Genomic DNA, 24,194 nt, shown 5'->3' with positions numbered 1-24,194 from the left:
GAAAATTGAGCTAGATCAGCTTGTGAGTTAACCCTGTGAAACCTACTGGAAAATGTTCGGCATAGTCCCAGATGTCATGAATGACCACTGCCAGACAAGTTTCAGTTGTGGGGTGTGCCTGCCAGACTTACATAACCGGACTCGAAAATTGAGCTAGATCAGTTCGTGAGTTAACCCTGTGAAACCTACTGGAAAATGTTCGGCATAGTCCCAGATATCATGAATGACCACTGCCAGACAAGTTTCAGTAGTGGGGTGTGCCTGCCAGACTTACATAACCGGTACTCGAAAATTGAGCGAGATCAGCTTGTGAGTTAACCCTGTGAAACCTACTGGAAAATGTTCGGCATAGTCCCAGATGTCATGAATGACCACTGCCAGACATTTTCAGTGGTGGATTGTGCCTGCCAGACCTACATCACCAGTACTCGAAAATTGAGCTAGATCAGTTCGTGAGTTAACCCTGTGAAACCTACTGGAAAATGTTCGGCATTGTCCCAGATGTCATGAATGACCACTGCCAGACATTTTCAGTGGTGGATTGTGCCTGCCAGACTTACATAACCCGTACTCGAAAATTGAGCGAGATCAGTTCGTGAGTTAACCCTGTGAAACCTACTGGAAAATGTTCGGCATAGTCCCAGATGTCATGAATGACCACTGCCAGACAAGTTTCAGTAGTGGGGTGTGCCTGCCAGACTTACATAACCCGTACTCGAAAATTGAGCTAGATCAGTTCGTGAGTTAACCCTGTGAAACCTACTGGAAAATGTTCGGCATAGTCCCAGATATCATGAATGACCACTGCCAGACAAGTTTCAATAGTGGGGTGTGCCTGCCAGACTTACATAACCGGTACTCGAAAATTGAGCGAGATCAGCTTGTGAGTTAACCCTGTGAAACCTACTGGAAAATGTTCGGCATAGTCCCAGATGTCATGAATGACCACTGCCAGACATTTTCAGTGGTGGATTGTGCCTGCCAGACCTACATCACCAGTACTCGAAAATTGAGCTAGATCAGTTTGTGAGTTAACCCTGTGAAACCTACTGGAAAATGTTCGGCATTGTCCCAGATGTCATGAATGACCACTGCCAGACATTTTCAGTGGTGGATTGTGCCTGCCAGACTTACATAACCGGTACTCGAAAATTGAGCTCGATCAGTTCGTGAGTTAACCCTGTGAAACCTACTGGAAAATGTTCGGCATAGTCCCAGATGTCATGAATGACCACTGCCAGACAAGTTTCAGTAGTGGGGTGTGCCTGCCAGACTTACATAACCCGTACTCGAAAATTGAGCTAGATCAGTTCGTGAGTTAACCCTGTGAAACCTACTGGAAAATGTTCGGCATAGTCCCAGATATCATGAATGACCACTGCCAGACAAGTTTCAATAGTGGGGTGTGCCTGCCAGACTTACATAACCGGTACTCGAAAATTGAGCGAGATCAGCTTGTGAGTTAACCCTGTGAAACCTACTGGAAAATGTTCGGCATAGTCCCAGATGTCATGAATGACCACTGCCAGACATTTTCAGTGGTGGATTGTGCCTGCCAGACCTACATCACCAGTACTCGAAAATTGAGCTAGATCAGTTTGTGAGTTAACCCTGTGAAACCTACTGGAAAATGTTCGGCATTGTCCCAGATGTCATGAATGACCACTGCCAGACATTTTCAGTGGTGGATTGTGCCTGCCAGACTTACATAACCGGTACTCGAAAATTGAGCTCGATCAGTTCGTGAGTTAACCCTGTGAAACCTACTGGAAAATGTTCGGCATAGTCCCAGATGTCATGAATGACCACTGCCAGACAAGTTTCAGTAGTGGGGTGTGCCTGCCAGACTTACATAACCCGTACTCGAAAATTGAGCTAGATCAGTTCGTGAGTTAACCCTGTGAAACCTACTGGAAAATGTTCGGCATAGTCCCAGATATCATGAATGACCACTGCCAGACAAGTTTCAATAGTGGGGTGTGCCCGCCAGACACCCACGAATGCCACCATCCCAAAATTGAGCTAGATCAGCTTGCGAGTTAACCTGATGAGAATAAAATTGAGAATAAAATACTACGGAATAACAGCAACATAACTTTTGAAAATCAAATGTTTTATTTAAAGTCATGGGAAAAGCAGGGATTTATAAGGTACAACACGTCATTTGTCGTGCGTATTCTAAAGACGCTGACGTTATCTGTTAAATGTAATAGTTGCCGAAACGATTATTTCCCTTTAAGTTCGTAAAATTAAAGAAAGGGTTTCTGATATTATGGTTGGATAAATTGCATACTGCTGAAACAGGTATGGATTAATCAGGGGAACAACTTATATAAATGTCAACTGAAGATGCTATCAATGTTTTAAACATGAAAAGAAAACACTTCTACTCATTGATTGTAGGGAAAAAACAAAAACAAAAAAAAGATAGAACCTGATGTATTTAATCTTTGGCAACAACGATGAGATGTGGTACTAAAACACAACGATGAGCTGTGGTACTTAAACACAACGATGTGCTGTGGTACTAAAACATAACGAGGAGCTTGGGTACTTAAACGCATGCCAGAGATCTTTTGCACGAGTTGAAATCTGAACTGATATTTTACTTGAACAGGAAACCAAACGAAAGAAATGACAAAAGCCAGGTGGAAAGATTGTTTGACATGCTACGATACAGAGTTTGATTTAGTTTGTCTGTACATTTATGTTTTGTAATGTGATTATTATATGATGAAACAATAAAAAAGTCCCTCGAATGAGGCAAAAAAAACAAAAAAACAATGAATGGCCATTGGACATTTTCTGTGGTGGAGTATGCCTACCAAACACCCAGAACCCCCCTCCCCAACTCCAACATACAAAACTAGATCTGAGCTCATGAGTTACCAATCCCGAAGAAAGTGACTGAAAAATGTTCAGCATAATATGGTACTGTGTAGCCCATATGAATGACCACAAGCAGATGTCAGCCATTCATTCAAACAAATTTCAAATTCTCTGGAGTGGACTCCTATCAGTAAATCCCAGTCTTCCTTCTCTGATTCAGAGTCTTCACTCCATGCTTCGCCATCTGAATCTCTCAATAATCCATCAATACTTTCTACTTCCAACTCCGACTCGCTGTCACCTATGACCTCCATGTCCTCTGCGTTGTTTCTGCCATTCACAATCAAAGTGCCTGGTATGGCTGGCCCTTCAAACCAGGTTGGCTTCAGGATGTTGTCATTCACAGACCATCCATAATCGGTTGGTGACAAACCGTCCCCAGGAGATGCTGTCACGGCATGTGTCCACAATGCTGTTACATACTGCATTAATCGAATCTTCATATCAAGGGTCCGACATGGTCCTTCATGTCAAGGGAATATACTGACGAGAAGGTGGCAGCAATGCACAGTCGATCCGTTCGATGTTTGCCAGTGGATTCTCCTGAAAGTCAATGAAAGGCATGATTAGAGCTGCTGTAAGGTATTCTGATTTTATAATGATGATCATATTCTCAGTTTCTCGTGCCTTAATTACCTGATCAACTTTGCCAGTCATTGGCATCAGTTTGTTGTATCGTGCTTCATTGCCATCTCTAGTCTTGCTTTGTCCGTACATGCGCCAGACAAACTCTGATGCGACATCCGGATCAACACTATCATCCACCCAGTGGTGTACCTAAGGTATGGCAGGTATGGCACGTGCCCTAGGCGCCACTTTAAGGGGGGCGCCACTGAGCAGTTTCTATTAAAGTCAGACAAGGCATCCTCGGATAGTGAAAAAAAGAATTTTCTTCAGATGTATGATCTGTCTTTGATTATCATGGGTGAGAAGCACTGGGATGGCTAGATTGTTAAACCACTTATATAAATTATTAGGTAAAAATACAGTGCTGGGAGCTACATGACCACATACCTCACAATAAACACTGCTCAGTGCCAACTGGCAGTAAGACCATTCTCCTGCGCAAACTAGGGAGGTAGTCTAGAATTTTCTGCAAAATCTGTGAAATGCAATGTTCTTATTAAAAGTGCCATTTCCTTATTTCAGAGCATCGTGTAAGAAGACCATGAAACGTTTCTTCACGAAGAAGAAGGAAAGTGGAGCTGAAGGACGGAAGAGACGAAAGTTGGAGACGGAGGAAGCCAAGAAGTCGAGCAAGTTCTTCATGCCCTTCTTTGAAAAGCCCGGAACAAGTTGTTCGACACGTTCCATGGAGTCGCCTGCACCATGCACCTGCTACAAGTTTGTTAGAATCCGAAGGTGGATCAAGTACAAATGCGTCGCAAGCCGAGGAGGAAGTCGAGTCAGATAAATCCGAGTATGACGAGATTAAACGTGAGGCTGCCAGAGAGAACGTGGACATGACAGGAGGGGAAGACGATGGTGGTGGTGGTGATGTTGAGTTTATTGACGAGATTTTACCTGACGAGATTGAACCTGACGACACTGAACCTAGTGAACTGGATGGCGTCGAAGAGCCTCGAACTGTCATACCAGAAGTGATTGAACAGCATGACATTGGACTTCTGAGGTTCGACAAGGATACTGGAAAAGCAATTCTGCCTGGTGCATCGAGAACAGAAATAATAAAGCTGGGTTCAAAGTATTCCCAGAACAGTGAGGGGCCTTTCCTACCAACAAATAACCGCTCAATGAACAAAACTTGGTTCAAGAGGAAATTGGGAGATGGTCGTGGTTTGGAAGTGACTCGCTCATGGCTGGTCTATTCCCCTTCTAAAAAGTCTGCATTTTGTATCTGTTGTCTTCTCTATTCCCGTTCCTGGTCAGACCATCAATCCTCATTGGAGCAGGAAAGTAGATTCAACCAGTGGAAAGCACCTGGAAGGATTAGTGTTCATGAAAATGCGAAGACTCATCGGGAGTGCTTCACACAGTGGAAAGAAATGGAAAGAAATTTAGCTGAAAACAGAGGAGTTATTGACGCGGAACTTCAATCACAGATTGAGAAGGAAAATCAGAAGTGTCGTGATGTCTTGACGAGAATCCTTCACTGCATAAAATTCCTTGCGACTCAGAACCTGGCTTTGCGAGGACACAGGGAGTCACTTCAGCTGGACGATGACTCCAATGTGGGAAATTTCTTTGGCTGACTGAAACTACTGGCCATCTTTGACCCTGTCATGAAAGAGCACCTCACTCATGTGGAAAGTCATCCTGGATCCACGTCTTATCTTTCACCGGGTGTCCAGAACGAATTCATCCACATGATGGCATCCACTGTTCGCCAGAGTTTACTGAGAAGCATTCGTAAAGCCAAGTACTATAGTCTCATGTTCGACTCGACTCCTGATCAGGCACACCGTGAGCAGATGTCAGAAGTAGTGAGGTACGTGGAAGTTGATTTTGAGAGGAAAACAGTCCGTGTTAGAGAGTCCTTCCTTGGTTTTATCCAGATAAGCCAGAAGGATGCTGAGAGCTTGGTTGAAGACATCTTGAAACAGCTAGAGAAGGACGAAATGGAGCTACAAGATTGTCGGTCACAGTGCTATGACAACGCTGCTGTGATGGCTGAACACAGAAATGGTGTTCATCAAAGAATAAGTGAGAAAAACAACCTGGCTGTGTTTGTGAATTGCGACAATCACTCACTCAACTTGGTGGGTGTACATGCAGCCAAGCAGGATACAATGATGGTCACGTTTTTTGGAACCATCGAAGCTCTCTCTCGACGTGTTCTTCTCTCGTTGAACACAGCGTTGGGAAAAACTCAAAAACGCCGTGCCTGTGGTTGTTAAGTCAGAGTCCAAAACCAGGTGGAGTGCAAGGACAGAAGCAGTGAAGTCCGTCAACAAGTACCTTGAGGAGATACTTCAAGTTCTCCAGGACATGATAGACAATGAAAACGAGACCAGTGAAACAAGAAGTGACGCAAGGCAGCTGTATAACCGCATGTTGTTACGATTTTCTGACTTTGCTAGGATTTTGGAACAAAGTACTCATTCGCATTGACCGTATTCAAAAGAGGCTGCAGAATCCTAGCATGAACTTCCACGATGCTGCCCTGGATTTGAAAGCCCTCCGAGATCATTTTGATGATGAAAGAGAAGTGTTGGTCAGTGAGTCACTCAAAGAAGGACACGGTCTCTGTCAAGAATGGAATATTGAAGTTGAAAGACGTCAGACGAAAGAAACGAATGGCTGATGAGAACTCGAGAGACGCTGGGTTAACAGCCAAGGAGAAAATGGAAAGAGTCATGAAAGGAACACTCGACCGTCTTCACAGAGAAATGGATGAAAGGTTCGCTCGTTTGCACGACAATGACGCCAAGTTTGGGTTCCTTCTCGATGTCGAGGGACTGTGTTACAGCGCCGACAGTAACGACCTAAAGAAGAAGTGCGAAAATTTGGGTGAATTGTACAGCTCTGATGTTGATGGACAGCAGCTATATGAATAAATTTTGGATTGCAGAATGTTGCTATCAAGTCGGGCCAACATGAAAATATCAAGACCTGAAGAGCTTCTCAAATGAATTGTTCAGTATGGAGATGAGAGCGTCTTCCCCAATCTTCACATTGCTATTCAGATAATGCTAACCATCGCAGTTTCCATCGCCAGCTGTCAGAGATCATTCAGCAAGTTAAATCTAATACTTTCGTATTTGAGAGCCTCCATGGGTCAAGGCAGACTCTGTGATCTTGCTCTGCAGAGTGTAGAAAGAGAAGAAACTGAAAAAACGGACTTTAAGCACATCATAGACCAATTTGCATCAGTGAAAGCAAGGAAGGTGCAGTTGTAATTTTCATGTCGTGCCATAATTTGTTCATTAAAAGATTAACGAGCTTGACTTGTATTTTTGAGCTGATTTTATGGTTATCTAAAGTTATCTAAAAGATGGGTGTCATGTTTGGAAAGGGGCGCAATTTCAGTGCTTGCCAGAGGCGCTATTTTCCGTAGATACGCCCCTGCATCCACCTCACCCACACTGACAAAGACGTTGATGTAGCAGCCAGTTTTGTCCTTCTCTACGAGATCGAGGGGTTTACTTATGCCTTACCTGAAAAATCAAGTACAAATTCCAAATGTAACCATTCAACCACTGCTCCAATGATTTTACTTTAATAGAGACATTTTATTGAAACGCAAATATCTTGTGCCTACCTGTAAAAGGCCGAGATGAAGTCTCATCCAGTGAAGGCATGGTATCCGGGCAGTGCTCTGGGAAGTCCAGGTTTGCGCTCTTCAAGGACGTCAGCAATGTTGGTCACGTTGATATACCTCCTGCTGTTTCCCATCCCGCAAGTCCATGATGATGTTGGCCATCGACCGGACTTCTCTGCGTTGCTGTCCAAGGGCACCAATCAGAATCACTAAGACATCGGTGTCGGATGCCCTCACCATGACATTCCCTGCTTTAATATTTGCGATATGGAAAGCAATCAGCGTATCGGTCTCTTCATGGTCGCCTTGGAGGTGTGCTGGGCTGGTTACAGTAATATGATGGTGCTCCTTGGGGACGTAGTGGAAGCATTCGCCACCATAAGAAGCAAGCAAGGTCTTTCCACCAAAGATATTCCATTAATGATCTTTACCCCACTCTTTCAAGAGAAACTTGGCGAGTTCATTCTTGAATACTCTATTGGTGTGAAGTTTTTGCCTGCTCTGTCTGATTGTCTGATCTGGCCCGGTTATTATATATACTGAGTCAACTGCACCCCGCCACTTTCTCTCACTGTCCTTTATGGAGTTCTCCACGTACTTGTCGAGACAAACATGTGTTTCACTAGCCCTCCCTGAACATACCACTGACAGCATGGTCCGAGCAATTGATGCATATGATGCTCCCATGTTTTGTTGGGAGAGGACGGAATGGAGAAGATTTCCTCCGTCATAGATCTGCACATAACTCCTTGGTAACTCGGATTCTGTGATTGTTTCCATCTGGAGGGACTCAAGCTTTTTCAGCAATGCTGATTTTTTTGGTTTTCACATGCGCCCCATCACAGTGTGCGAGTGACAGTGGGTACATGGTAAGTCTCTGTAAGAGAGAACCTTCCGAAGGTCAAATATTGTCTTCTCTGCAACGACTACGATCATATGTACAAACATATCCCTCAGGCTCTCAGCATTTGCCTTGGCTTTCTGTGAGGCAGGTAGCATAGTTTTGTTCTTCACGTTCTGAGCAGCGAAGTTCTGCACACGCCTGCATTTCACAGGTTCAAGAAATCGACTGCTGTTGCTGTCCCATTCATCTTGAAATTTCTCTCTTTCATCCTGACCCCTTTTCAGCGTATTGACTAGACTAGCAACGGTACGGCGGGGCTTCAATTGGAAGGACCAAATGAAAAGGCAAAATATCAGAAATTGAAGGCTTTTTTATTTTAAACGATTCATATAAACATCCGTTGAATCATACCATACGCAAATCATCAAAATCTAAACAGTACATGGCGCCCATTTTGAAAAAAGATTGAATTCTGCAAAACGGAAGCGGCCACAACACGTCTTTCTCAGTCGCACGTTTATGTGTGAAGTGTGCGCGCCGAATCTGTAACACGGAAGCGGCCGCGACACCTGTTTCTCAGTCGCTTTGCACACGCTGCCATGTTACTTCGGAGCCGCATGTTTATATAGGAAGAGTGTGTCAGGAGTCAATCTACCCTCTCCTGGTACGTAGAATAAACAATATTTGTAGAATTTCAACAAAAGCCACATCACTGTTCGTATCGGTAAATATTATTCCATCGTGTTTGGAAAAACTGGAAAATTGTAAAACTTGGAAAACTTGGAAAAACAATATAGCTTAGTTTACTCCCAGGGGCCCCAGGAATACCCACCCCAAATTTTGTTGCGATCGGTTGAGCCGTTTTTGCGGTTCCTTCGAACGGATGGACGGACATTTGGTGAATTATAGTAAGATATTGTTACTGATCGCGGTTTAGATGTTACTTTGCCGAGTGAAGGCTCCGCGACCGAACAGTTGTTCCCCGACTCACCCGATTCACCCAGAACTTTGGCCGTATCGCACCGCAGCTGCCCAATCTGGAAAACTCTAAAACGACGAAATGCAAAGAGGAAAAGGAATAAAACGAGAAGACGGACAGAAGAGTAATTGGATTTATTGTACACACAAGCAAAAAGAAAGCAGTCACGTTTATTTACAACACATAAGACGCAGGTGACACAGTGCAAATACTAGTTTATACAGACTTAATTAACCCAGGGACAGAACAAACAAAACAAACTCACGTACACAAGAAGGGTGGAAAGGCAGGAGGTGGATGGCTGGAGGGAGAGGAAGGTCCAAGGGGGTCCTGCAGCATGATCGGCGCGTTTAGCAGCCGCCGTTCCTTCACGGCCTTACTCAAAACCGCCGTCCAGGCCCCAAGTGGCTGTTGGGTGTTGTTGCTGCTGTGGCCTCCGCTGCTTTCCCAGGACTTGTCTGACTCGTCTGGTCCAAACCCTCAACTCTTTCTTGGTCCACTCACTCCTCACCACCGACTCCTCACCGCAACCAACGCAACCACTGACCACCGACTCCTCACCACCGACTCCTCACCACCGACTCCTCACCACCGACTCCTCAACGCAACCAACGCAACCACTGACCACCTGCCCAACCGCTTCTTGCGCGCGTGCCTTTATAGCGCCTCCGGCGATCAAGCCGCCGGCCTTCAGGACACGCCCATCGGTGTGCTCACCTCGGCCCTGGTTGGTCCCGCGACCCTCTCGCTCCGCCCTTGATGACGACGGGCGGGCACGCCCCTCTTCCCCGACCCGAGCACATGTTCAATGGTGGTTTTGGAGGGGAGGTAATTGGCAATCGAGGCTTGGCAATGACAAAAGGGGATGTGAAAGGAAATGGAGATTTTGGGGATGGGAATGAAAGGAATCTATCTCTTTCACTGGTGCAATGGAGTACTTCAATTAATGGGAGACACAGCCTTACCCTAAAACACAGAATAAGATATAACTATCAAACAGGGGTATTCTATTATTTGGCTGACGTGTATGCTTGTGGACTAATTATGGGATGCCCTTTCACCTTTACACAGCTCCGGAGGCAGGGGGCGCAGAATAAACAATAATAATAATAATAAAGCACACAATCAAAAAAATACAGTCCTCATATCCGCAACACTGCACCCTCCTCCTCTTAGGCACGTCCCAGGCCTACAACTTTTATTTAGTGTGACACTTAGGTGTAGTTCCCTCTACTTTTAACCTGACCCTGAGTGCGACAGTTTTAAAACATAAATAAATGTGTCCCGCTGCTCCATTGCACCCTGCCTAACAGACTTACGCCCAAGGTTAACCGAATTGCGGAATGGTCTTCAAACTACACACTTACGGTGGGAAGCATTATTTACAATGACGCTATTTTTATTTACAAAACTAACCCAGGACCTGTGATTGTTCTTTCTGGGGGGGGGGGGGGGGGGGGAAGACAGTCTGCTCTGCATCGACGCACCATTAAAGCACCCAAAAATGCACCAATACAAGCACCCTCAAGCACCAATCGGTGCAGTCACCATAGTTCATCAGTGTTCAATGCATGTTCAATAAAAATAAAATCAACAACCCATAACCCTGCAGGTGATCTCTTGCTCTTCGGCTCCCTCTGCTGGCTATTATTATTTGATCTTCCAGATGTTGTCATTCTTTCATTTTCTTACTGGCGGCCTATTTGCAATAAAGTGTGCCCAATGTGTCCTTTTTATTTTCTTTTATTTATGGCCCACAGGGCCGACTACGTGTGCTTCACCTGTGTGGCATCGGTGCCCTGTGGCCAAGGTCCGCCAGCAAGATTTCGGGCCCTCATGGCCGGTTCCAGCAGAGGGGCCATGCCCCAACCCATGGGGTCCATAGGTGGTGCTCGGCCACAGACATGTGGTCCATAATGTGGTGCATCGATGCAGACAGCTGGTTCTGAGAGTTCCGGGCGCACAATGGAGGACTCACGCACGCTCCCCTCGGCACCCAATGGCGCACAGGTCATGTGGGAGACAAAAGAGACAATTGAGCGAGGGCTAAGGTCACAAGGGTACACATCAATAAGGCAATGCAAGGCGAAATGCGTACGGAGGGCGAAGTGAGAAAGCTCGTCCCTACCGTATGTCACCCCCCTGTCACCTACACTACCCTTGCCCTTACCCCATATTTACAAAATCTACCCATTTACAAATTCGTCACTACTGTCACGTCTTCCCCATATTTCTCCTATACCAAATTCGTCTCCACAATCCCTCTACTTCAAAATTTGCCATCACCAAATTCATCATCAATCCTCATAAGGAGGAAGAGATGGAACATCAAAGCACAATGTCACACCCACGTCATGATGCGTCTCACAATCCAAACATTTGCATCATAAAAAATAATCAAAACATGGCATGGTGTGGAGTACCTGTCACCTCAGGTGAGTGGATGCAGATGGTGCGAGGAGATCCTTCATCCTAACTATCCTCTAAATGATTTTAACACACTTTACACTACCCGTGGTCTCTCCCTGCCAATCCATTGGCCAACTTACACTATGGGTTCTAAAAACCAATTCCCATTGACCAAACTGTGGTGCTTCTCAATTTGGGGTCTCACTCCCCCGATTCATCTCCCGGTGCCCTCGCACAATTTCTGGGCTGTGACGTGTAGCTCTCCCAGCAGGTCTACCCACCTGCACACCTCCACCACTGTAGTTGCCACCCGAGCTTACCTAGCTCCTCACCCTAACCTAACTAACTGGGGAAAGCCCCTCCTGGCTCTGTCACCCCACTCGGTGCCCTCTGGCACTGGGCTACCCGGGTCCGTCCTCCGGATCCTCGGGCCCCATCCACAACAACTACCGGCTCCCAGAGCCCACCTGCGGCCTCACCTGGCCGACATCCTCACAGTGGTGGAGTGCCCAAACCAACTACACACACTAACAGGCTACACGCCCAGCCATTTCCACAATACTAATGCACCCATCCAAAGACCATTCTTTCACCCGCACCACAGATGCCAATATCCAACCACAATTTACCTGTACCCTCTACCTAACACTTACACTACCCGCCCCGGGTATCCATGATGGGGATCCACTCTTCCCCCATTCACACCTTCACACCATCCACTCCACTCCACAATTTCCACCATACTCACTCCACGACCATCCATTCCAATACTCCAGATATTCCACACTACCATTTATTCCACACAGCCACATACACCTGTTGCTGCACACCTGTGCAATCACCTGGTGCCACCTGCACCCTCCTCCTCTTCCTGGACCATTTGGTCAACACAACACGCAATCACCACTACTCCCTCATACACTGCTCCACACACCTGTTCAGTTGCACACCTGTGCAATCACACCTGTTCAATCCTCACACACACGGCATCATCTCATCTAACTACTCCCCTCTGAAACTTGCGCTTCCCAGTCGCCCCTTTAAACTATTGCGCTCCCTCGTCATTATCAAACACTAAGCTACTACGTCCCCACTACAGGTATCAGTCACTATCTAAACCTTAACGTTACCTAATGTCATCTTCTAGGGCCCTACACACAATATCCTAACCCACCCGGGCTAGTTTTCACTGCCATCAACCCCATAAACCTAGTGCTCCTTTGCCCCCCGTCTGTGAGGGATGGTGGATTTGCCATCCCACCACATCGGGGGTCTCTCACTATAAATTTTGTTCGTTCAAATCCAACCAATCCAACATTTGCCAATTACTGCCAATTCTCCGTACCAATCATCAAATTTTGCTTTTTTCTAATTTCGGGGCCAAAACACTATCCTCATCACCCGTCTACTTATTAGCCATTAGAATTGGAGAATACAGTAGCAGTGGGGACTATCAAAGGTGAAATGATGAGGCCGGAGTATAAATAAACAAGCAAAGGACTGCACCGGTGGCAGGTGCGTCTCCAAGAGAGGTTTTTTGCAGTTCGACAAATTAAAGGAAGGCAATGCAAAAGCCACCTCGGCTCAACCTTCCTGCCATTAACAAGTAAACTATGAGGGGTATCACAGGGAACATGTGTTACCTGATGGGCACCTTTTCAACACAAGGTAGGAAATGACGGTCGGCACGATAGATATTCTCCACATTGTCATCGTGGCAATTTGCAAATACGGAACACGGTTTGGACGAAGAGCCGTTTTTAACAACTGGGCCTGCTTTTTCTTCTTAAAGGAAAGACTGGCCTCACACGAGACCACCTTGCCCTGAAGACCAAAGTGGCTGAAAAATAGGGATAGAAACCCTCCCCGCAACCCCCTCCCCCCAAAAAAACCCCTCAAAACAACAACAATAATGACAACACAACAACAGACTGTTAGCAGTTATCATTTTCTTCATTTGTACTTGGCTCCGTGCGGGATCTGTTGTTCTGTATTAACCGCCCTTTAGAAGGGCTTTTTAAACTGCCATTGTTAGTGGCTCGAGCTGCGCAACTCAAACTTGCCAATGCTCCCGAATCGTAAAAACGAAAATACCCCAAAAACTGGAAAATGGGATAAATGTAATAAACGGGGAGACTAAAGGAGCAGGCAGCTTGTAGTCTCGACTGAAGAACATCTTCATTGTGCAACACCCTGCAAAAGCCATTCATGGACACATGGAAGAACGTGTTTATCGACCTTTCTGAGGGATTCGCATGACGATACTTTTGCTGTGACACTTCTCACTCCCTGGACTGGTAAAAGAGGATGTAGCCAGACTCAGAGTTCTTTGAGACATCCGTTGTCAGGCCATAGAACTCTTCAATAGCTTGAGGGTCTATTTTCTCAACAATGTCATCGTCAAACAGGAGCCAAAACCCATGGCTTTTCACTATTGTGATGTAATGCCCTCTGTTGGGACCCACTCCCACTCCTGACACCAATTGTTACTGATCGCGGTTTAGATGTTATGATGGGCCGAGCGGATGGTCCAACCGCGACTGTTACAGGATCCCCCGACTCAAGTCGCTTTTACAACCGCTGGCAGTCAACAAATCCAACCCTATTAAGCATGGGTCGCACACCTCCGCCACCCAAACCTCTATCTCTTGCTTTACCGATCCCAACTTGAGGGTCACAAAACCACGCCCTATGATCGGAGCCGTTGCCCCGGTAGCCAACTGCAAACTATGATTTTCCAGACGCTGGATTTTACCCCAGCCGTCTGCACTCGAATTAAGGACCACGGGGCTGATGATCGTGGCGCTGGCTCCCGTGTCCACCACGGCGTCTACCCCCACGCCGGCAATTTTGCACCGAATTGTCAAACTACCCGTCCCAATTCGGCCACAATGAATGACCTGTCGCGTCAACGAGGGCTTCTCCCCATCCCCTACTGCCGAACACCGCCCTGCATGCCCGGCACGTTCTAGTTTCCCGGGCCCTGGCGGGGGGGTGTCTGAGGTCGGCTAGGCCGATCTATACGGGGCGGAGTTGAGGGCATCGGTTGGCGGGAAACGTCCCGGCGCGGAGCTCGACACTCCCATGCACGGTGACCCATCCGAGCACAATTATAGCACCTTACCTGGTAAGGTGCTTGCCTCCGGTATTCCAAATTCCCCCCCCTGTATGTCCGAATTGGGGTACTCTGTCGGGGACTACCGGGTGCCACCGCTGGGGCCGCCTGCCATGGTCCAGGTGCCGCCAGGCGCCGATCCACTAACCTCCGGACCATGCTCTCCAGGTCAGGGCCCCCGTCGGGGGCGGGCCCCCTTGGGGGGCCGCCCCCCATCACGGGCCCCATCTGACGCACCGCCACTGCGTGGCGCTCGCCTCCCCGGGCCAGGGGCCTCGCTGCTTCCCAACGGGCTGCAGCGTCGGCCGCCTGACTCATGGTTTGCGGGCGCCACATGGCGAGCTGTTGCCGGAGCTCCAGATCCGGAAGGGCCTGAATAAAGTGATCCAGCGCCAGGCTTTCCTGGGAACTCGCTGCCATGTCCGCGTGTGCAATCCCGACCGCGCGGCGAATATCGTGAGCAAGTTCCCCGATGGTCTCCTGGGGCTTGCGTTTTCGCTGCGCAAGTTGGGCTTTAACAAGCTCGCTTTGCTGTTCAATGCCGAACCGATTAATTAATGCCGCACGGAGAGCTGGCATGGTGAGAGCACCCGGTGGTAAAGCCGTCAGCACCTCTGCCGCCGCACCGCGCAGTGCCCCCACCAGGTGTACTCCACCTTCGTCCGGATTCCAACCGTTGCCTTTACACACGTACTCAAACTGCGCCAGGTACGCCCTCAAATCACTCTTGCCGTCATACGGCGCGAGTGGGACCTTGTGGGCGCCCGAAGGTCGGACCCCGCGCGTCACTCCTTGCGGGATCAACGCGGGACCAACCTGTTCGGGCTCCCACAGTACGCTATTCCCGGGGGGCTCCCACGCGTCCCCCGTCCCTCCAAACACTACCCCTCCTGGTGTCGATGCCTGGGTCGCCCCTCCGCAACCCGCTACCTACGCCATACCCCCACATCCTTGCTCACCAGCACCCCCCTCACTCCCCATAGCCAAACCTCCTTGCACACCTCCCCTGTCCATCCACTCCGGACCAGTCATACATCTTACCATTGGCCCTCACGAACACCCGGGTCTACACCACCCCCCAAGCCGACTGACTCTCCCCTCACATCATATACATTGCCACTCACCTCCGTACCTCGTCGTCGCACCTCCTCTGCCACCTGCAAACTTTTTATTTGGTTAGTGAGAACCTCATCATGATTTTAACACAGACCTTGTACATATTCCATGACTTCCTCCTTTATCTCCCTCTTAGTTTCCCTCCGTCTCTTCTTAATTTCACTCACCCCCTCTTCCACCTCCTCTAATTTTTCCTTTACCTCCTTCATCTCCCGGTACGCCCCCTCTATCTCTTCCTCTAACGCCACCTTAACCGTTTCTATGTGCGTCCTCACCTCTCGGTCCTTCGTCTCCATTACTTCTGTCACCTCCTCCAACTTCTTCGTCAACCCCTCATGTACCATCTGACATTCCTTTTGTGTTGCTATTAATTCGTTTTTAATGTCCTTTTGTGTCGCTTTTAAACCCCCGATGATTGCAGTGTTATTTTCCACTTGGTCCGCTAGTTCCCTTTGTCCGACTGTCAGCTGTTCTACTCCCTTCGTCAGACCCTCTATTCCCCCCTGTAACCTAGCCGTATTATTTCTCACCTCTTTCTCCATACGCTTCTCACCTCGCTTTACCTCCTCGCGTAGCCCCGAGACCTCCTCACTCACACCTCGTCGTATCTCCTCTTTCATCTCCTCCATCTCCCTTGTAGATGCCACCCTCATCTGTCCAAATTCATCCCTCTGAGCATCCAATTTGGTTTCTACCCCGATTTTTACCTCCTCTATCTGCTCTCCCATTTGTTTAATTTATCGGGCGGATTGCTCCCCTATCTCCCGCAATTTGCCTTCCATCCTATTTTCTAGCCCCATTAACCCATTCTTTACCTCTTTTATCCCGTTGTCTAACCCCTCAAATTTGCTGTCTATCTTCCCTATTTGGGCACTGGTACCCCTCACTTCGACCCTCATTACCCCCATTTGCTCACTCTGAGCCTCCATACTGTTTTTCAAACCTCCAATTTGGTCTCCCATTTGTCCCATAAGGGCCCTCATTTGCAGGAAAAAAAGGTTCGAATCCACCAGCGGCGCTGCTACGGTCGCGGGCGTCGTGGCAATGTGCGAGGCGCCATTTTGCGCGCCTGATACCCCCTCAACCACATTGCCAATGTTCTCCTCCTCTCTTTCATCCACATACATTTCCCCGAGGTCCTGGGTCGATTCTACCCCGTCTATCTCTAGCTCACCCACCGGCATCCGATTGCCTTGACCAGCCATGGCGCGATTTCAAAATTCGGGTTTTGTAAAACAAAAGCAATTTCGGTATTTTGTAATTTTGAGCGCGTTAAGCGCGCTTCGGGTCCAATCCCACTTCCCGACACCAATTGTTACTGATCGCGGTTTAGATGTTACTTTGCCGAGCGAAGGCTCTGCGACCGAACAGTTGTTCCCCGACTCACCCGATTCACCCAGAACTTTGGCCGTATCGCACCGCAGCTGCCCAATCTGGAAAACTCTATAACGACGAAATGCAAAGAGGAAAAGGAATAAAACGAGAAGACGGACAGAAGAGTAATTTGATTTATTGTACACACAAGCAAAAAGAAAGCAGTCACGTTTATTTACAACACATAAGACGCAGGTGACACAGTGCAAATACTAGCTTATACAGACTTAATTAACCCAGGGACAGAACAAACAAAACAAACTCACGTACACAAGAAGGGTGGAAAGGCAGGAGGTGGATGGCTGGAGGGAGAGGAAGGTCCAAGGGGGTCCTGCAGCATGATCGGCGCGTTTAGCAGCCGCCGTTCCTTCACGGCCTTGCTCAAAACCGCCGTCCAGGCCCCAAGTGGCTGTTGGGTGTTGTTGCTGCTGTGGCCTCCGCTGCTTTCCCAGGACTTGTCTGACTCGTCTGGTCCAAACCCTCAACTCTTTCTTGGTCCACTCACTCCTCACCACCGACTCCTCACCGCAACCAACGCAACCACTGACCACCGACTCCTCACCACCGACTCCTCACCACCGACTCCTCACCACAACCACTGACCACCTACTCCTCACCACCGACTCCTCACCACCGACTCCTCAACGCAACCAACGCAACCACTGACCACCTGCCCACCCGCTTCTTGCGCGCGCGCCTTTATAGCGCCTCCGGCGATCAAGCCGCCGGCCTTCAGGACACGCCCATCGGTGTGCTCACCTCGGCCCTGGTTGGTCCCGCGACCCTCTCGCTCCGCCGTTGATGACGACGGGCGGGCACGCCCCTCTTCCCTGACCCGAGCACATGTTCAATGGTGGTTTAGGAGGGGAGGTAATTGGCAATCGAGGCTTGGCAATGACGAAAGGGGATGTGAAAGGAAATGGAGATTTTGGGGATGGGAATGAAAGGAATCTATCTCTTTCACTGGTGCAATGGAGTACTTCAATTAATGGGAGACACAGCCTTACCCTAAAACACAGAATAAGATATAACTATCAAACAGGGGTATTCTATTATTTGGCTGACGTGTATGCTTGTGGACTAATTATGGGATGCCCTTTCACCTTTACACAGCTCCGGAGGCAGGGGGCGCAGAATAAACAATAATAATAATCTATCTATAATTCCAGTAATCTCTGTGTGTATGTGTGTGTGTCTGTGTGTGTGTGTGTGTGTGTGTTTGTCTGTGACCGCTGTTTCTCGACAACCACGGGTCCGATATACTTGAAACTTGCCAGGTATATTGCTGGGGACCCGAGGATGTGCCTTTTCAAGGTTTGAAATTAATCGGACAAGTGGTTCCCAAGGTATGGTCACCGTACTCGCAAGCCGTTCGCTTTGGCTTTGCGAATGGACCAAACCATTTCATGTAAATAGAGGGGGGGGGGGGTTCTACCGTACTCGCAAGCCGTTCGCTTTGGCTTTGCGAATGGACCAAACCATTTTTTTTTTTTTTTTTTTTTTTTTTTTTGTATACAAGATCGAGGCTCGTGAAAGAGCGAACATTAATCACACAGAAAGACAAACCGACACAAAAAACATATAACATCGGGAGCGGTAGACAAGTTCGTGAGAGAGGGGGAAGGACACAAACACAACATTTGAGAGCAGGGACCGAGAGACATGGAGACATCGAGAGATCTGAGAGAGGGCGAGGGCTTTGGTGGGGGGGGGGGGGGGGGCATGGGAAGGGGGCGGTGGGAGAGGTATAAAACATATGGACACTGCCAGGACTTCCAGGAAAGAAGTTGGAATTTCAAACAAGGTGGATCTGGGGTGAATTAGCGGGGGTAGAAAAGATCAAGGTTTTGGATGGGGGAAGATAAGAGATGGTGGTGAACAGCTGTTTTAAAGACCTGGAGGGAGGAGTGGGATTGAAGGGAGTGAGGGAGTTTGTTCCAGAGGCGGGAGAAAAGAGGAATGAAAGAGTGAAGGTGAGCAGAGAGCCGAGATTTCGGCAGTTTAACCATCAGAGGGTTGCTGGCAGATCTTGTGCGACCTGTAGGAATATTTGGGGGACAGAGCACAGAGAGAGCTGGGGGTGCAAGGCCGGAGAGGAGTCGGTAGAAGACAGAAAGACCACCTACCTGCCTGCGGTGAGTGAGTGAAAGGCCCTCAGAGATAGCTTCATCGTGGGAGATTCCAATAATTCTGAAAGCTTTGGTTTCAACAGCGTGAAGCCGAGCTAGGTGTGAGGCAGGAGCACCGGCCCATAGGGGAGAACAGTATTCCATTGAGCTGCGGATGAAAGCCTTGTATGTGGTGAGGAGCTCAGCTGTGCCGAGGAAGGACTTCGCACGACGGAGGATGCCCAGTCGGCGACTGGCTTTGGAGGCCAGCTTGGAAATGTGGTTTTCCCAAGAAAGATCATGGCAGATAGTGAGACCCAAAATCTTGAGCGACAGAACTTCTTGGAGAGGATTGTTGAGAAAGTAGATGGGAGGGTTGTCCAGTCGATCTTTTCGGAGAGACATAGTAAGAGTGTGAGATTTGTCAGGATTGAAAGACATGTTCCACTTGTTTGACCAGTCTGTGATTTTGTCCAGGTCTTCAGAGAGTGAGCAGGCAGCAGACTGCCGATCTGAGGGAAGAGGAATGGAGCGGCAGAGAGTGGAGTCATCAGCAAAGAGATAGAGAGGATTTTCGAGAGAGTCAGAGAGATCATTGATGAAGACCAGAAAAAGCACGGGGCCCAGAACACTGCCTTGGGGAACTCCAGCCTGAACCAGGAAGAGGAGATGAGAGAAACCCATTCAGGGCCACACGTTGACGACGACTAGAGAGGAAGTCCGCCAGCCATGCGTGGAGATTTCCATGGATACCAAAGGAGGAGAGTTTGGTGAGCAGAGCGGGGTGCCAGACCGTGTCGAAGGCACGTGATATGTCGAGGGAGACAGCTCTAATTTCCTGTTTGGCATTGAGGACCTCCATCCATTGTTGAGACAGCAGAAGCAGCATGTCCAGAGTAGAGTGACCTGGTCTGAAACCAAATTGATGATCAGAGATCAAGCCATTGGAGAAGAGGAAAGATTTCATATCCGAAGCAATGATGGATTCCATGACTTTGCTGATAATTGGGAGAAGGCTGATTGGTCTGTAGTTGCTAGGATCTGTTTTTGCACCTTTTTTGTGCAAAGCGGTGATGTTGGCTGATTTCCAAGCAGATGGCAGTTGACCTTGAGCAAAAGAGAGGGTGAAGAGAACAGAGAGAGGGTGAGATAGAGCAGCAGAGCAGGATTTTAGGACCCGTGGGCTGATGCCGTCGGGTCCAGTTGCAGAATCAGAGTCGAGGGTTGACAGAAACTTTTCCACCTTGTCAGGAGGAAAGGACACGGAGTCCAGGAGCAGCAGGGTACGACTGGGTATGGTGGGTACAGAGAGGGCTGGGTTTGGGACACAAGATTTAGAGGCAAACACAGAGTTGAGGCATTCAGCTTTTTCACGTGCGGAGTCAGCTGTGTAGCCGTTTGAGGTAAGGGAGGGGATGGAGGGGGAACAAACACCAGAAACGGATTTGACCAGACGCCACCAGGATTTGGAAGAGGGAGACAGATAAGAGAGTTCGGTCTTGAGAATGGAGAGATATTGTTTCCTGGCTCTCCTGAGGGTGGACACACACTTGTTTCGGGCTTTGTGAAAGGAAATGAGATTTCCTTCCGTTGGATTTGCTTTCCAGGAGACGAAGGCAAGTTGTTTCTGGGCAACAGCCTCACCACAAGATTCCGTGTACCATGGACGGGAGGAAGGGTATGACAACTGAAGACGAGATGGGATAAATCTGTGCATGAGTTTCATGGGATAAATCTGTGCATTTCATGTAAATAGAGGGGGGGGGGGGGTTCTGTGGTCGTTACTGCCACGTGGTTTCAAAGTTTTTTTTTGTTGTTGTTGTTTGCACGCATGTTTTTTTGCACCCATGTACGGGCACGCCCTAGTAATAATAAAGCACACAATCAAAAAAATACAGTCCTCATATCCGCAACAATATGCTTCGGTAGCCTTAGATGCTGCTTGACCGGTTGCAACATTCACCAAGGAAGTTGGAGCATCATCTGTGAACGGATTGCAGAATTCATCAATTTTTGCACTCAGTGCAGCCATCGGAGTATTGTCCCTTTTCATTCTTGAGGGACGGCATTGAGCTGTTGCATTTTCCCCCAGTTTAAGCCCAGCGAATGTTCTTAGCTCGGTGACTGCCATAGCCAGCTGGGTCATAGTCATAGACCAACGACACATTGCTTTCTCAGAATTCCGTCTAGCTCAATGGTGGGGGGTGGGGGGGGCATTCGGGGTTGTCTGGTGGGCACACCCCAACCCTGAAAATGTCTGGCAGTGGCCATTCATGATACCTTGGACTATGCCAAACTATTTCCTGTAGGTTTCACAGGGTTAACTCATGCGCTGATCTAGCTCAATTTTGGAGGTGGGGGCATTCGGGGGCATCTGGTGGGCACAACCCACCACTGAAAATATCTGGCAGTGGTCATTCATGATATCTGGTACTATGCCGAACATTTTCCAGTAGGTTTCACATGGTTAACTCACGAGCTGATCCAGCTCAATTTTGGGGTCCCTTTCTAATGGCCCTTCTGACCACACCCACAAGAATGTGCCCGGCAGACGTCCATTTCCTTACATGGACATGCTCATGGACCATTGCTATATACATGAAAATTGGTTAACTTTCCAGCTCGGCTAACCCCCCTGGGCTTCCGGTCCATGAGTGCCGTTCTAGTTAAATGATTAATGGCAAAGAGAAAGAAACAACTTAAGAAAAAAGTGGATAAGAATGCAACTTACTTTTCAACAACCTCCATGGGTTCCATATCCTCCATATCTGAATGCCCATGAAAAAAAACCTGCCTCTTGAGGCGCTGAGCACACAAACGGAAACAAAGTTGTCATATATGATGTAAACCATTTCCCTTCTAAACTTTCCTCAATAAGATCGAGGCTCAATGAAGGCCTACCTGAGGTATACATACCTCAGATAGGCCTCAAGCACGCACTGCGACGGAACGGTTGATAAGGAACGGTTGGCTTGGCGAGCGATAGCAAGCTGATTGGTGACAGAACACACCTGATCAGCTTGCTATATCGCTTGCCAAGCCAGCCGTTCCTTATCAACCGCTTTGCAAGCCGCTTACCAAGAGAAGGAAGCTACCAGCGGAGCTCAGTGATGGGGAACATTCTGATCAGCACACGTGATAACGAGAACGGGGAATTCTCCGCAAGCCTTGCGAGATCGCATCAGTCTGAGCCGGAAAGTAGCGATAGATACTCGGAAAATTGTGCGAGAGCGTGGGAAAATACCATTTGATTAACCTGCAACCAAATATTTAAAATTAACGTTTAACCGCCTATTTCTGCCTCATTCATTCGGGCTTGATCGGTAGCAAAATGGCCGTCATAATAGTCGGATCCAAACCGATTTGTGGCTATTTCTTCAATACTACTCCAAGCACAATAGTTACTTATTATTATCTGATAATAAATCTCGACAAACTAGGGGGTTATTTGAATTTCCGGATTTTTCTTTGCGTCACTTCCGTTGATGGATTTTGGCACGGAGGGGACACGGAAGTGTGGCCTTGGTGGTGCTTTGACTCTCGACGTGGGCTGCGCCCGCTGGGGTGCTCATTACGTTGTCCGGTTCTGCATTGAGGAATATATTGGCTTTGAAATAATCCCATCTCCTGGACCTTTTTGTATGCGGCAAAGGGACAGTAAGTAGTTTATTTCCCATTCTCATTGTGGACTTTCAGTGCAAGTTACAGCAAAAATATTACTCAAATGGCTGACGAAGAACAATGAGCCGCAGCACAGGCCGTGAGAGCGGACGCAGTCCAGTCAATATGTGGTTCAAGCTGGAACTATTTGCAAAATAAACAATTTGTGTTGTAACTTAATCTCTAATCCATACCGAACACCATCTACTGTAAATGGATGAGGGGTGTGTGTGTGTGTGTGTGTGTGTGTGTGTGTGTGTGTGTGTGTGTGTGTGTGTGTGTGTGTGTGTGAGAGAGTGTGTACCTGCCAACCTTTTTTGAAAGAAAAGCGGTAGGCTGCGTCGCACGCGTCCCTAAGGGGGTCCGGGAGCATGCCCCCTGGAATTTTTCAAAAAAATGAAGCAAAATGGTGCAATCTCCTGCATTTTGAGACCACAGTTACCTGAAATATATCAACATATTGTTACGGACACGGCTAGGATGTTGTTTGCCGAGCGGATGGCCGCCGCGCCCGAACAGTTACCCCGACTAACCCGATTCCTGAACGTTGGCCAAATCGTGCCACAGATATTCAATAGGGAAAAGACAAAGGCGACACGGATGTGAAGAAGAAGAAGAAGAAGACAAAAAGGTTTGAAATACGATTATTATTTATTACTATTTACAGGATTGAAAGAAACCAAGGAAGAAGGAAAGATAAGAAAATAAAGCAGAAAGAGGGACGGACTAGAAAGACACAGTGAAAATACTAGCTTATCTAACAGGCTTAACTTATTCCCTGGACAGAACAAACAAAGACGGACTCACACGGGGAATTGCAGAGTGGATTGGCTAGAAGGAGGTGGGTGGCTGGAGGGGGAGGAAGGCACAGAGCTGGCTGGAGCTTGATCCCGCACGGGACGTCGGGCTGGACCTCGACTGCCGCCGATGCCACCGATCCTGTCGTGTGCGCGGGATCACGGGTCGGAGCTGCTTGGTGGAGCCGACGCGCTGGTGGGGGGTCTGGCGTGACGGGTTCTCTCCTCTCTCTTTCTTAGTCCAACCCAGTCCAACAACTTCCTCTCTTGCTTAGTCCAACAACAACTTCCAAGCTTTTCGGTGTTCTGATCTCCTCCCTCCTCGACTCTCTCTGGGGGCCTCTGCCTCGGGTTATATAAGCCCCACCCTTGACCCTTTTGCGAACCTCCCCCAAAACGTTCTCTCTCCGCCCTCTAAAGCCAACCCCTCGTTCTGGGTTGGTCGGCAAGGGCTGGTTCACTCCTCCCCTCTATGACGAGGTGGAGACACGCCTTTCTTCCCCGACCTTGCCTCGTGGCCAATGGTGGTTTTGGGGGCGATTCGAGCTAGCCCCAGCCAAAGGGCAGCAATTGCAATGAAGAAAACCGCCCAAAATACAGTTGGCAATTACAGCAAAGTGGACAGCACATGAAATGCAGCAAAGTGGCTAAACCTGGCACTTGGAAGATGCCATGTCGGAG

At 48.3% G+C, this 24,194-nt stretch overlaps 1 long non-coding RNA gene across 1 annotated transcript in view; it reads right to left on the bottom strand.

Annotated features, from left to right (window-relative positions):
• The window catches only part of LOC144891520 (uncharacterized), a 42,808-nt gene extending 19,021 nt beyond the window's left edge, over positions 1-23,787 (bottom strand). Inside the window, exon 1 of the long non-coding RNA XR_013622970.1 lies at positions 23,524-23,787. This is a non-coding gene — a long non-coding RNA (uncharacterized LOC144891520). The remainder of the gene's footprint in view (positions 1-23,523) is intronic.
• Between the last annotated feature and the right edge of the window lie 407 nt (positions 23,788-24,194).

The sequence above is a fragment of the Myxine glutinosa genome, chromosome 4 (assembly GCF_964187855.1).
Source record: "Myxine glutinosa chromosome 4, kmMyxGlut1.1, whole genome shotgun sequence".
Lineage (NCBI taxonomy): Eukaryota > Metazoa > Chordata > Myxini > Myxiniformes > Myxinidae > Myxine > Myxine glutinosa.
The sequence above is the reverse complement of the archived record's forward strand: the minus strand, read 5'-3'. Positions and strand labels throughout refer to the sequence as shown.